The sequence below is a fragment of the Hemitrygon akajei genome, chromosome 8 (assembly GCF_048418815.1).
Source record: "Hemitrygon akajei chromosome 8, sHemAka1.3, whole genome shotgun sequence".
In the NCBI taxonomy this organism is placed as follows: domain Eukaryota; kingdom Metazoa; phylum Chordata; class Chondrichthyes; order Myliobatiformes; family Dasyatidae; genus Hemitrygon; species Hemitrygon akajei.
Window position 1 is genome coordinate 6540597 of NC_133131.1, and position 14311 is coordinate 6554907.

The following is a 14311-nucleotide window of genomic DNA, read 5'->3' on the forward strand; positions in this document are numbered from 1 at the left end:
AGGAATGGATTTCTCAGGATCAGAAATAAATAATAATAAATTATCTGCGTATAATGATAACTTATGTATATCTGTCCCACGATTAATGCCAAAAATGTTCTGTGATTCTCTGATAGCAATTGCCAAGGGTTCTAAAGCAATATCAAATAATAATGGACTAAGAGGACAGCCTCGTCTAGTACCCCGAAATAAACGAAAAAAGGGAGATCTTTGATTGTTAGTAAGCACCGAGGCGACTGGAGTATGATATATCAGTTTAATCCAAGAAATGAATGTCGGACTAAAATTAAACTTCTCAAGCACATTAAATAAGTATGGCCATTCAACTCTATCAAATGCTTTCTCCGCATCTAATGAAATGACACATTCTGAAGTGCTATGTGAAGGAGTATAAACAATATTCAATAATCTCCTAACATTGAAAAAAGAATAGCGATTTTTAATAAAACCGGTTTGATCTTCCGAAATAATTTGGGGTTATACCTTCTCCAGCCTGGATGCCAGTAACTTGGAAAAGATCTTGGAATCTACATTCAATAAAGATATTGGTCTATAGGATGCACAGTCAGTAGGGTCTTTATCTTTCTTCAATATTAAAGAAATGGAAGCTCTATAAAAAGATTGTGGCAAATTGCCCAATCTAATTGCTTCTTCAAAAACCCTGCATAACCAAGGAGAAAGAGTAGCAGAAAAACATTTTAAAAATTCTACTGTATACCCATCTGGACCTGGTGCTTTCCCAGAATTCATAGAGGAAATAACCCCTTTAATTTCTGCATCCGTAATAGGAGTTTCTAATATTGAAAGATCATCTGATGATAATTTTGGAAAATTCAATTTCCCAAGAAAATCACGCATGGTATTACGATCATGAGGGAATTCGGAATGATACAGGGAGGTATAAAAATCTTGAAATGATTTATTTATCTCATCATGGTTAACTGTCAGATCCCCATTCTGCTGACGGATCTTAGTAATTTGACGTTTAACCAAAGCATTCTTCAATTGACTAGCTAACAGTTTACCTGATTTATCACTATGTATATAAAAATCAGATCTGGTTTTCATTAATTGATTTTCAATCGAAGATGTAAGTAATAAACTATGTTCTGTTTGAAGTTCAACCCTTTGTTTGTAAAGCTCCTTACTAGGAGTAATCGAATATTCTTGTCAATCTCTTTAATTTTATCAACCAATAAAAGAGTTTCCTTCTTGATGCGTTTTCTCAGACCAACAGAGTAGGAGATAATCTGTCCACGTATATATGCTTTAAAAGTGTCCCAAAGTGTTCCGCAAGAAATATCATCCATGGAATTAGTTGAAAAGAAGAAATCGATCTGTTCCTTCATAAATTTAATAAAATCCGGATCTTGCAGTAAGGTAGAATCAAATCACCATTGTCTAGCACTAGAAGCTGTATCCGTAAATTTAATAGAAAGTTTTAATGGAGCATGGTCAGGGATGGCTATAATATCATAATTACAACCAATTACCGATGGAATAAAACAAGAATCAATAAAAAAATAATCAATTCTCGAGTAGGAATGATAAACATGTGAGAAAAATGAAAACTCTTTGTCCTTAGAATGCCGAAATCTCCAAATGTCAAAAATTCCATTATCAGTCAAAAAAGAGTTAATACAAGTGGCCGATTTATTAGGTAAAGTCTGAGTAGATATAGATTTGTCCATCAAAGGATTTAAATAACAATTAAAGTCACCACCTATTATTAACTTATATTCATTTAGATTAGGTACAGAAGTAAATAAGGACTTTAAAAAATCGGGACAATCCACATTTGGAGCATAAACATTAACCATAGCAACCTTTTTGTTAAAAAGTAAGCCAGTAATTAACAAAAATCTACCATTCAAATCCAAAAAAATATCATGATGGACAAATGCAATAGAGGAGTCAATAAAAATTGAAACTCCCTTTACTTTGGCATTCGAATTCGAATGATACTGTTGACCCCTCCAAAACTTAAAAAAGCAATAATTGTCCCTTTTCCTCACATGAGTTTCTTGTACAAAAATAATATGAGCATTAAGTCTTTGGAATACTTTGAAAATCTTTTTCCGTTTAATCGGAAGGTTTAAGCCATTAGTATTCCAAGAGACAAAATTAATGGTCTGAGCCATATTTCTGAAATCAACCCTTTGGTATATAAAGGGTTAACCAAATTATGAACTCATGCACCCGGAAGAAGAACAAAAATAAGAGGCGGACCCGGAAGTGACGACATCGCGGACATTTTTGTAGTTTAAAATCAGCCCAAATGAAAAAACTAAAAAAAACTGATAAAAGAAACATAAGATTTAGAAAAAGAGCTCCCACCCCCCACCCAAGAGGGAAAAAAAAGACCACCCCAGCCAGGAATAGGCTGGGAAAAAGAAAAGATGAAACTAAATCTACCCCCATATCAGCAGAAGACAACTCTGTATATAAAGGATAAAAAAAATCCACCCAAACTCTAAAAAAAAATAATAATCACTATACTAAAACCAAACTACTTAATATAATTGGTAGTAAAGAAAAACAAAAAGAGTATAATCACTGGTAACTTATAAATTGGGTTAAAACCCAAACAAACCAAAAAAAAATTATAGAGTAAACCTACACCAATAGCCAGAAACAAAATCTGGTTTTGGAAATAAAAACCATCTTGCAGGATCAAAATCACTCATTTATTTGAAATGAGTGTCCGTAGCAGTAGGGAAGTTCTCCTTCAGAAAGCTTCCCGCTTCAGATGTAGAAAGAAAAACTCGCCGTGGAGCATTCGGAGGCGATATTCTGAACTTTGCTGGGTATAAGAGCGCAGGTTTTAGATTTTTTTCATAACATTCAGACATCAGAGGTTTAAAAAGAAGCCTTGCCTTCATTACTTCTGGACTAAAATCTTCTACTAAACGAAAATTGTGATCTTGAAACACGCCGAGCCACACGAATAAGTTGCTCTTTAACATGCACATAGTGAAATCGGACAATTACAACTGGTGGTTTAGCTGAAGCACTTGGTGATCGACGCATAATTCTGTGAGTGTGATCGAGTAACGGAGGACTGTCTGGGAATACAGAAGGGAACGCATCCTTTAAAAGTTGAGCAAAGTACTTCGAGGGGTCCCCTTGTTCAATACCTTCTGGGAGACCAAGTATGCGTAGGTTCTGTCTTCTGGACCAATTCTCAAAGTCGACACTCTTGGCCTTAAGTGTTTCCACCTGTTTAGTCGTCGAAAGTAAGTTCTGCTCCAGTTTTTCAATTATCAAATCTCGCTTCCGAGCGTCTTCCTGCAGAGTTGCGATTAGAACTTGCTGCTGGTTGACTACTGAATCCGTCTTATCCATATAATCTTGAAAAGCCTTTATATCTTGTTTAAAAATTTGTCGTTGTTCTTCAAATTTTTGATTTAAAACCTCCAATAACATTTCATAAGTCAATTCAGTGCCCTTAGGATCAGTCGTCTTCTTCTTCCCGTTGCCGTTAGGATCCTTCCCAAGTTCTCGCCCTCTAGATCTAAGAGCCATTTCTGTATTCCGTTCTTCAAAAATTCACAATAAACTCTTAAAGATAAGTCCAAAAAAGTAACAAGAATCTTTTGGTGTAGATAAAAATAAGTTAAATAAGGGTGATCATAGGTTAAAAAAAGTAAAGGTTATGGAGCGAATTTGAAACAGTGCTCACTCCATGATCATCTCCTGCTGACCTCGGCATCGGGTTCTATGGACAGGAAATTCATACACACCAGGTCCAAGGGCCCTGCACTCTGCAAGTGGGACAAAGGAGCTGCCCGCGTAGGCAGTGTCTTCCGGTGTATGCAGCGAATGCACGACTTGCAGTATTCTTCAATCTCCGACTTCATTCGGGGCCAGAAAAAACGGTCTTTGAGCAATCCATAGGTCTTTTCCACCCCCAAATGTCCAGAAGCATCATGAATGAACTTCAATGCAATCCTCCGATACTTCTCGGGCAGAACCAGCTGGCAACACCGAGGTCAGTCCAGGGGTGACGTGACCCGGTATATCTGGTCCTTCAACTCCAACCGAGGCCATTCTTTCAGTAAGGGAGACACCGAAGCGTGTTTTGTCTTCTCCACCTGAGCCATGTCTCCCTTTTCAACCGCGGACCAAATAGTGCCAATGTCCGGATCATTTTGCTGGGCAGCTGCCACTTCCCTAGGACTTAATATCCAGCAGCTGATTTGTCTTCAGAGCAGTCAGGTTACAGTAAACTTGGGGAATGGTGTCATCAGAAGCTCCCAATTGATCCAATGCTTGATCCTGCCTCTTCTTTTCCTCTGCCTTCATGGTGATGGCAAACTGACACATGGCCTTCACCCCAGGGGCAGGATCACTCTCCCACTCCTCATCTACGTCCAGTCCCTCATGTACCCGCCAGGACAAAGCATCTGCATCAATGTTCCGGCTCCCCAGCCGGTACTTCAGGCTGAAATCGTAGGCCGACAGCGCTACCAACCACCGATGTCCTGTGGCATTCAGTTTTGCTGCGGTCAGGATATAAGTTAGGGGGTTGTTGTCAGTCCTTACCTCAAACTCGGCCCCATTGACATAGTCACTCAGTTTATACACCACCACCCATTTCAACGCCAGGAATTCCAACTTGTTCGTGGGATCGTTTCTCTCAGAGGGTGACAAACTCCAGCTGACAAATGCCACAGGCCTCAACACAGTGCCCTGATCCTGATACAGGAGGCCCCCTAAACCCTCTCAGCTGGCATCTGTGTGCAGTACATATGGCAATCGGGGGTCTGCAAAAGCCAGCACCAACGCCTGGGTCAGCAATTCCTTCAGCGACTGAAAAGCCTCTTCACATTTTACATCCCACCTCTGTCCAAAGGCTCCAACAGATTTAGATATTCTCCACCCTCCTGTCCATTTTTCCCCCTCCCTTTCTTCCCCAAGGGAGGGTAACCACACAGAAGCTGATTCAAGGGGTGACTCACTTTGGCGTAGCCCTTCACGAATCCCCAATATTAACCACAGAACCCAAGGAACGAGTGCAGAGCGCTCACGGTCTGGGGGCTTAGCCAAGTGGTCACTGCTTCCACCGCTTCTATCTTAGCCAGGTCAGTAGCTACTCCATTCTGTGAGATTATATGTCCGACATAGCTAACAGGCGTTTTGCAGAACTGGCACTTGTCCAGGGAAAGTTTTAACCTTTCAGATTTCAGGCAGCGGAGCACCTTCAGTAGCCTTGCTTCATGTTCTTCCAAGGTGGATCCAAATACTATGAGGTCATTCAAATATACCAACACCTCAAGCAAGTTCATATCCCCCACCATCTTCTCCATGACCCGCTGGAAGGTTGCAGGAGCTCCCAATATGCCCTGGGGCATCCTTTCGAACTGCAAGAATCCCAGGGGACATATATCAGGGGCACTAGACGTTACTGTCACCGGGAACAAATGGGCCAGAGGCATCCCTTGCTTGAAGGTGACCTGCCTCTTCATAGTGTTCCTGATGATCACTGGCATCCTGCTCGCCTGTACAACCAAGGGTTTCTGCAATTCAGGCCTCACCAGTACCCCAGCTGGAAATCCCGACTCCCTGTCATAGTCTTCTGGAGCGTCCACTAAGAGGGCTTTGCCCTCAGGCACTCTAGAAAATTTTGGGGTCCCCATCACTCTTGCTACTTCCCCAGCCCGTACCACCATTGGCTTCAATTGGGTGAACCACACAGTCCCTCGTTTAAATTCAGTATCCAGCCCAATGCTGTCACGCACTTCCTCAAAAGCAGCTTGAAACACTGGGCACACGGACCATGTTCCCAAAAAGCTCTCACCCACCTTCTCCTTGCAGGCCCCCATGAGCCTCCTCACAAGAGGGGTGTTGGTCCCCACCAGAATTGAAATGCCGCCCATCTCAACAGGGTCCAGACAAACTAGCAATGATGTCTCAGGAACCTCAGACACTCCCACATCGGCCTCCGAGAACTCCAGTTTCACTGATAGATAACCGTCGATAATCACCAGCACTGATACCCCAAATCTCCAGTGTACTGAATGGTGTCAAGGGTAAATGCTTCAGATACCGGTTGTAAAACAAACAGTACAGTAACATGACCCAGTGTCGAGTATGGCTTTAGTACATATTCCCTCTATCTGCAGTGATACATTGGAGCGTGGTCCCACTAAGCCTTCAGGAATAGGGTCTTTTGCTTTCCTGAGTTCCTTGGTACATTGTTGGGAATGTGTTCCCCAGAGACACCAGGCCATTCCCTCACGGGGTCTCCTCTGAGTTTCCCGACACCTCTCCCTGCTTAGATACCCAGGGGCTCGCTCTCCAAAGGGCTTTCTGCCACTCACATTCCCGCCAGAAGTGTCCCTCTTCTCCACAGTTATAGCACATGCTACCGGCTGCCCTTCTCACGGAACCCCGGCCATATGCAGCCATCTGCGTAGTCCTTCCCCTTGGAGGGGGCCTCTCTGCCTGTCCTATCATAAAGAGAGTCCACACCGACTGTTAACACCTGGGACATCTCAGTCCTCATCTCTGCCACCATCTCTTTTATCATTTCCCGGGTTGGGCTGGCCCCGGTCACTTCACCACAAGGGGCTACTGCTGAGGACTGTACCCTGCTGATGGAGTCCTCTCACAGTCCCAACACGTTCTCCTCCTCCTGCACCTCTCTGATCAGCTGAACAAATTAGGGAGGGGGTTGCGTTTTAAGGGACTGCTGGAGATCCCAAGCAATCATGTCCTGGGGTTGGGCACCCTTGGCTATCTGGTCCATCCTTAACTTATCCACCTCAGCCGCCTGAATGACTCACCCGGTGCAGCAAACAATTTAGCTGTCTCTCTAGCCGGAAACAATATAAAGAAGCCATTACACTTAGATCCCTGCTCTACTCACTTTACAGCTATGATTGTGTGGCTAAGCACAGCTCCAACATTATATTCAACTTTGCTGATGACACCACTGTTATGCACTGTATCAAAGGTGGTGATGAATCAGCACGTAGGAGTGAGATTGAAAATTTGTCTGAGTGGTATGATAACAACTTCTCACTCAATGTCAGCAAGATGAATAAATTTATTGTGGACTTCAAGAGAGGGAAACCAGAGGTACATGAGCTAGTCCTCATCAGAGGTAAAGAGAGGGTCAACAACTTTAAATTCCTGGGTGCTGCTATTTCAGAGAGCCTATCCTGGACCCAGCATATAAATGCAATTGCAAAGAAACGCTTCAACTTCCTTAGCAGTCTGCACAGATTTGTCATGAAATCAAAAACTTTCATGAACTTCTATAGATGTGAAACACTTACCCAAAAGGCTGGTATATGTCTAGGGGAAAAGGAGATCCAGCCACACACCAACCCACCTCCCGTACACGCAGGTGCTGTGAGAATCGAGTTTATGCCTCGCGCCGCCCACAATATCAACTTCACACCAAATACCGTTATGAAATACACTTTAAAGAGTTTACTAACATTAACTAAAGAAGTATTAGGCAATACAATATATATATATACAAGGAAAGAAAAAAACAAAAGGCGCCAACTTATCAAAGTTCAGTCAGTGTAGTGCACATCGTAGGAGCTCAATCAACGAACCATCCGACCGCCACGTTGTCGCACCTGGGACCACCCCGGTGGTCTTACGAGCAGTCCAGCGCCCGTCCACCTTCCTCGTCCGTCTTCCTCCCGACTCTCTTCACACCAAAAGCCCGTGAAACCCCTCCCCCAAGTTCCCAGCCTCACAAAACACAATAACATTCCCCATTGATGAACAAATGAATACAATTACCATATCAGCCATTCTAAAGCGAAACAAAGGCGAGAGAAACACTTATCAGACAAAGAAGCATTCCTACTCGTAACAAACCAAAGAACCCATTTTGAGTAACATACACAGGACATTGTACATTCTCTCCCCACCAGCAAATGTCATGCCCTCATGGCATTACTAGAGTTCCCCAAAGCTTCTTGCAACACACAAAACCCAACCCAGGTGCAGAAAGCAGTGACATAACTACCCAGAGCAGTAGAAATCACACTCGGTTCTCCTGGTACCACATATGTCAACCGCTCCGGGGGGCGCCTAATCCTCTGAGATCTCCATACCCCTTCTGCCCCACTGGGCTCCCTCTTCACCTGCGAACCCACTGTCTCGGACACCCCAGGTCTACCTGACAGACCCTCACCCCCTTCCTCACGGGGGTCCTCCCTCACCTGAGATCTCTCCGGCTCACGCTCGGGCTCCACCCTCTCTCCCACCAATGTTGGCTGCCTCTCCATCTGACCCTCAAGACCTTCCCTCCTCTCACCCAATTCAGTATGGGAAGGGCCAGGAGCCTCCTCTCCGGGTACTGGAGCACCAGCGAATGGGAACAGGGGCCACTCATCTGAGTCGTCCTCTTCCGAATCGGTAGCCATTTCCGGGTGAGGGACCCGTCCCCGCTCTTCAGCAGCCGGCTCTTCCCTTTCTCCGCGCTCTCGCAGAGTCCTTGTACTAGGCGTAACCTCCCACTCTGGCTCCTTATCCACCTGCACCGCTTGACCCAGCGACAGCAGGTGATTCCGATGGAGTACCTTGATAGGCCCTTTCCCATCCTCAGGTTTCACCCAGTAAACTGGCAGGTTCGGCATCTGGCTCTCTATTACATAGGGGCTGGCCGCCCATCGATCTGCCAACTTGTGCTTACCAGGGAGTCCCAAATTCCGTAAAAGGACCCGGTCGCCCGACAATAATTGAACAAACTTCACCTTTCGATCATACCGCATCTTATTCCTCTGATTTTGTTTGGTAGCCGCCGCCTCGGCCAACTCGTATGCCCGCTGTAACTCCCTCTTCATGTCGGACACATACTTTAGATGGGACTTCCCGGGTAATTCACCCACTTCACCCCCAAAACACAAGTCAATGGGCAACCTCGCTTCCCGCCCAAACATCAGATAATAGGGCGAATACCCTGTAGCATCATTGCGAGTACAATTGTAACAGTGAACCAATTGTCCAATATGACGACTCCACCTGGTTTTCTGCCCAATCTCCAGCATCCCGAGCATATCCAACAGGGTCCTGTTGAACCTCTCTGGCTGAGGATCTCCCTGTGGGTGATAAGGGGTAGTCCTGGATTTCTCAACCCCAAGCATAGTCAGTAATTCATGGATAAGGCAGCTCTCAAAGTCCCGCCCCTGATCACTATGGATTCGCCTGGGAAGGCCGTAATGAACAAAATACTTCTCCCATAACACCTTCGCCACTGTCATCGCCTTCTGATCCTTAGTGGGAAATGCCTGAGCATAGCGAGTGTAATGATCGGTGATGACTAAGACATTCACGGTGTTGCTGGTGTCAGGCTCAATCGACAGAAAATCCATACATACCAGGTCCAGAGGTCCCGCACACTACAAGTGCGACAGTGGAGCCGCCAACGCGGGCAGGGTCTTCCTCCGGATGCAACGACTGCATCCCCCACAGTATTCTTCGACTTCCCCCCTCATCCGGGGCCAGTAGAACCGGTCTTTGAGTAATCCATAGGTCTTTTCCACCCCCAAGTGTCCAGAATCATCATGTAGGGCCTGGAGTACAGCCTGTCGATACTTTCCGGCAGGACCAGTTGCCAACAGTGGGGTTGGTCCGGAGGCGCCGTTACCCGGTACAAGATTTGGTTCTTTAACTTCAACCGAGACCACTCCTTCAACAACAGAGGCACGAATGGGTGTTTCGCCTTCTCAGCCAACGCCCCATCCCCCTTCTCGACCGCTCTCCACACTGTGCCAATGCCCGGGTCATTTTGCTGAGCAGCTGCCACTTCCCCCAGACTCAGTTCCGGCAACTGTTTAGTCCGCAGTGCGGTCAGGTCACAGTAAGCTAGGGGTATGGCGTTGTCAAAAACTCCCAAATGGTCCACGGCTCATTCCAGCCTCCCTCTTCCCTCGGCCTTCACGGTGATAGCAAACTGACACATTGCCTTCACTCCAGGGGCAGGGACACTCTCCCACTCCTCGTCCCTCTCCTGTTCCCCCGGCTCCCGACGTGACAAAGCATCCACATCGACATTCTTGCTTCCGGGGCGGCACCTCAGGCTGAAATCATATACCGACAAGGCCGCCAGCCACCAATGTCCTGTGGCATCCAGCTTCGCCGAAGTCAAAATATAAGTGAGAGGATTGTTATCCGTTCTCACCTCAAACTTGGCTCCGTATAGGTAATGGCCCAGCTTGTCCACCACCGCCCACTTCAGCGCCAGGAACTCCAACTTGTGAGTGGGATAGTTTCTCTCCGATGGCGACAAGCTTCGGCTGACAAAGGCTACCGGCCTCAATGCTTTGCCATGCTCCAGGTACAGAACAGCCCCGAGACCATCTCGACTGGCATCCGTGTGCAGCACATATGGCTTCTGGAGATCGGCAAAAGCCAACACCAGGGCCTGGGTCAGTGCCCTTTTCAAAGATCGGAGCGCCTCTTCACATTGATCATCCCATCTCGAGCCAAAAGGTGTCGCCAGGTTCCAGTATCCTCCAGCGTCCTGCCTCTGGTCCCCCTTCCTTTTCTTTCCCACCGGGGGATAGCCACACGACAGCTGAGTCAACGGGTGACACACTTTGGCGTATCCTTTCACAAATCACCGGTAATACCCACAGAACCCCAAAAATGAGTGCAGAGCGCTCACTTTCTGGGGTCTTGGCCAGGTGGTCATGGCCTCTATCTTGGTTGGATCAGTAGCCACTCCCACTCGCGAAATTATATGGCCAACGTAGCTAACCAACGACTTGCAGAACTGGCATTTGTCCAGGGAAAGCTTCAACCCTTCTTCATTAAGCCGGCCCAACACCTTCAACAGCCTCTCCTCATGTTCCTCCAAAGTCGATCCAAACATTATCAAATTGTCCAGGTACACCAGCACCTCTAACAGATTCATATCCCCCACAGTTCTCTCCATGAGCCTCTGGAAGGTGGCTGGGGCTCCCGATATGCCTTGGGGCATTCGTTCGAACTGAAAGAACCCCAGTGGGCAGATAAAAGCGGTCTTCTCTTTATCGCCTGCACTCATCGGGATCTGGTAATACCCACTTCTTTAGTCCAGCACACTGAACCACTTCGCACCGCTCAGGCAGGCCAACGCATCCTCGACTCTTGGGACAGTATATTGATCAGGGACAGTTCGCCGATTCAACGTCCTGTAGTCAACACACATGCGCACTCTCCCATTCTTCTTCCGTGCCACCACTATTGGGGATGCATAAGGACTTCGGGACTCAGCTATGATTCCGGCCTCCTTCAACTTGCACAAGTGCTGCCGCACTTCCTCAACATCTGCCGGAGCCAGCCGCCGGGATCTCTCTCGGAACGGGGTGTCCTCCGTCACCCGGATGGTGTGGCGAGTGCTTTTGGAGCAGCCGACATCAAACTCGCCCCGAGAAAAAACAGCTTCCATCTTCAGCATCTTCTCCACTAGCCTGCGTTTCCACTCCGGCGACACAGGGGAATCCCCGAAGTTAAAGACTTCAGCGGTCAGCTCCCTTCGATGCTCCGATCCCTCCCTGTTAGGGGTCCTCACTGGTGCGCTAGACATTACTGTCACCGGGAACAGATGTGCCAGCGGCATTCCCCTCTTAAAGGTGATTTCTCTTGCCGTGGTGTTCCTGACACTTATAGCTATACGCCTCGCATGTACCACCCCTGGTCTCTGCACTTCGGGCCTCACCAGCGCCCCCGCCGGAAATTGTGTCTCCCCTTCAAGATCGTCCGGGGTGTCTACTAACAGGGCTTCGCCCGTCGGCACTCCTGGGAATCTGGGGGTCCCCATCACTAGTGCTACCTCCCCTGGTCGGATCACCTTGGGCCTCGCCTGCGTACACCACACTGTCCCTCTTTTACACTCCGGGTCCAGCCCTAGGGAGGCAACCCCTTCTTCGAACACTGCTCGAAACACTGGATGCACCGAGAGGGTCTCAAGAAAGACTTCCCCCCCTTTCTCCTTACAAGCTCCCAGGAGCCGTCGCACAACGGGGGAGTTAGTCCCCTCCAGGAGGGCCGCACCACCGGTTTCCACCGGGTCAGGACACACCAACACCAATGTCTCAATAGCTTCGGACACTCCCACATTGCCCTCCGAGAACTCCAATCTCACCGATAGGTACCCATCGTACGGGTAGTCACACTCGCTCACACCCCAAATCTGCAGGGCGTCAAATGGGGTTACGGGCAAATGCTTTAGATATTGGTTGTAGAAAGACCGGTACAATAAGGTCACCTGCGATCCCGTATCAAGAACGGCTTTTGCATAAACTCCCTCTATCCGTAGACCCACACTGGCATGGGGTCCTACCAGCCCATCCAGAATAGAGGCGTGGGCACCCGGTGGTCCCCTGGCTGATCTCTGGGAATGTGTTCCTCCAGAGGCTCCAGTCCTTTCCCTCACTGAGCCTCTCCTAAGTTTCCCGACACCTCTCCCTTCTTAGTCGCAGGGGGGCTTGTCCTCCGCGGGACTCCTTGCCTCTCACAATCCCACCTAAAGAGTCCCTCCTCTCCACAGCTATAGCACACCCTCGGCCGCCCACAGTCCCGCCTGAAATGCCCCTCTTTCCCACAGTTAAAGCACACGCTGCCTGCTGCCCCTCCTCTCCCAGGACGGCTCCCGTTCCCAACCCACTGCACTGGTCGCCCCTGAGAGTGGGTACCTCCCCTGTCCCTCCCCTCCAGAGGGGGTTCCCTACTCCCCGGGGTTTGTCATTCCTCCACCCAGCCACCACTTCCTGTATCGCTGAGGATCACTCCCGTAGGCCCACGCCCCTTTTCTGCTCCAACGCTCTCTCTTCCTCCCGCACCTCTCTAATCAGTTGCCCGAAAGATGGAGGGGGGCCTTTCCTATAAGCCTGCCGGATAGTCCACGCCACCTTGTCCTCCTCCAGAGAGCCACTGAATATCTGACTCATCCTCACGCTAGCCACGTCAGGTGCCTTCACTACCCCCTGGCGCAACAGCCCCGAGAGCATCCCCTCCCCCCTAGATATGTACTCGGAGAGCTTTTCCCCTCTCCGTTGTTCCAGGGGTTGGAACTCTGCTAAAAGCAGCCCTGACAACTCAAACGCTCCCTCCAAAACTTCTATGCATTCCTCCACTGAGGCCCCAGGCTTCTCAGCTTTCAACTCCCAGACTGTTTTGGCTGCTAAACCCCTCAAACTTCCCACTAATCGCTGCCTCTTCTCCTCCTCCGATCCTGGCCACTCCTCTAACATCAAAGACGTATGCTCGATCCAGGTCTCATAGTCCACCTCCCCGTCCGGAGTAGGCTTGGCTCCAGAGAACACCCCCAGCTTCAGCCGTGGCCTCTCGGCCACTCCCACCAGGGAGTTAAGTGCAGCTGCCAGCTCCGAGGCTTCCCCCCTACCTGGGGGGCAGGGCCTAGTCACGACTCCCTCCTCCCTCCTCCCTTTACTAGTGCCGGCCACCTATCTGGGGTCCACCTCTAGCTCTAGCTCCTCCTCCGATGTCTCCTCAGCCTCATCCTCGGAGAAGGGGTGGAGCCCCCATGGCCCCTCCTCCCCCGGAACACTGACCGTTGCCGGCAGTTCCAACGTCCTGATGTCAGCACTCGTACGAACCAACACCCAGCTAGACTCCACCTCTTTACCACACCGTCCAGCTACCAATTCTACCTGCCCAATACCCTTCACCAAACTTAACCCCCGCACTAACGCATCTCCCGAAACACGAAAATCCACTCCGCTCACTACGCATGCATACTGCACCGGTACATCTTCAAATTCGCACCAGCTAACAATCTTATCTCTGTCCATCTTCGCTCTGCTGCCTGCGCGATTCCACAGCCCCTGACAATCCAATCCGGGACGAGCACCCCACAAATGTAACACTTACCCAAAAGGCTGGTATATGTCTAGGGGAAAAGGAGATCCAGCCACACACCAACCCACCTCCCGTACACGCAGGTGCTGTGAGAATCGAGTTTATGCCTCGCGCCGCCCACAATATCAACTTCACACCAAATACCGTTATGAAATACACTTTAAAGAGTTTACTAACATTAACTAAAGAAGTATTAGGCAATACAATATATATATATACAAGGAAAGAAAAAAACAAAAGGCGCCAACTTATCAAAGTTCAGTCAGTGTAGTGCACATCGTAGGAGCTCAATCAACGAACCATCCGACCGCCACGTTGTCACACCTGGGACCACCCCGGTGGTCTTACGAGCAGTCCAGTGCTCGTCCACCTTCCTCGTCCGTCTTCCTCCCGACTCTCTTCACACCAAAAGCCCGCGAAACCCCTCCCCCAAGTTCCCAGCCTCAAAACACAATAACATTCCCCATTGATTAACAAA